This window comes from Hyperoodon ampullatus (genome assembly GCF_949752795.1).
Source record: "Hyperoodon ampullatus genome assembly, chromosome: 11".
In the NCBI taxonomy this organism is placed as follows: Eukaryota; Metazoa; Chordata; class Mammalia; order Artiodactyla; family Ziphiidae; genus Hyperoodon; species Hyperoodon ampullatus.
The window spans coordinates 17,021,535-17,022,737 of NC_136924.1; the positions used below are offsets into that span (position 1 = coordinate 17,021,535).

Genomic DNA, 1,203 nt, shown 5'->3' on the forward strand with positions numbered 1-1,203 from the left:
TAACCCACCAGCACCAGGGCATGGGTTTCTACTAGTAGGGATGGATTCCCACCGAACTTATCACATATTCCATCCCAGTCTCCTCATCAACATCCTCACACATCTGTGAGTTGACTGGCTAAGACTGAGGTATAAGTGGAGGACACTGGTTCGGACAGGCTTCTGACCCCTACCTTCGATGTTATTAGAAGCATGATATATAATACTCGGAACATTTCAAATGGAACCAACATTTCAACTTTTGCAAACCTTTATTACTACCATGAACAAAGCCTTGTGCTAGTGCTCATCCTTAAACACAAAATTGACCATTCTTCTAGCTTCCTAAGGGGGCATATGGTGTAGACAAGACAGATGACTACTCTCTAGAATTTAGTGTGTGCTCTTGTGTGGGGTATAAGGGGTGATTCAGTGGTGAGCAGAGTGCGCCAGATCTCTTCACTCACAGAGTTTAAAGTAACATGGGGGAGACAGTTCTTAATCAAATAATCTCATAAATATCAGGTACCTTTTAGCACCAGAGCTATGACAGTTTGATCTGACTAGTATAAGAATGGGCTCTCGGGCTTCCCTGGTGGCGCAGTGATTGGGAGTCTGCCTGCCAATGCAGGGGACACGGGTTTGTGCCCCGGTCCGGGAAGGTCCCACATGCCGTGGAGCGGCTGGGCCCGTGAGCCATGGCCGCTGAGCCTGCGCGTCCGGAGCCTGTGCTCCGCAACGGGAGAGGCCACAACAGTGAGAGGCCCGCGTACCACAAAAAAAAAAAAAAAAAGAATGGGCTCTCTTCTCTTCTCCACCATCCTATGTGTGGTTGAAGTTGCTCCTTGCCATGTCTTCCCACAAGACTTTCAGGATTAAGCGATTGCTGGCCAAGAAACAAAAGCAGAATCATCCCATTCCCCAATGAATTCGAAAGAAAATAATAATTGGTAATAAAATCAGGTACAACTCCAAGAGAAGAAATTGGAGAAGAACCAAGCTGCGTCTATAAGGAGCCTTGCATATGAAGTGGCACACATTTATGTTATGTCAAGGTCACTTGTCTTTTACCATATCACTCTGAGAACATCACTACTATATGAACAGTTGGATGTGTTTTCTTGCAAGATGATTTTTGTCTCTTTCTGTTGGTGTTTCTTCTCCACTAGTGCTTTGGTTTAGTAATAAATCCAGGGATTGGCACCAAAAAAAAAAAAAAAAAGA

General features: G+C 44.9%; 1 pseudogene across 1 annotated transcript; it reads left to right on the plus strand.

Moving 5' to 3' along the window:
- Positions 1-829: 829 nt before the first annotated feature.
- On the plus strand, positions 830-991 carry LOC307060199 (large ribosomal subunit protein eL39-like; annotated as a pseudogene). Its single transcript has one exon. The product of its transcript is annotated as a large ribosomal subunit protein eL39-like (transcript).
- Positions 992-1,203: the final 212 nt, after the last annotated feature.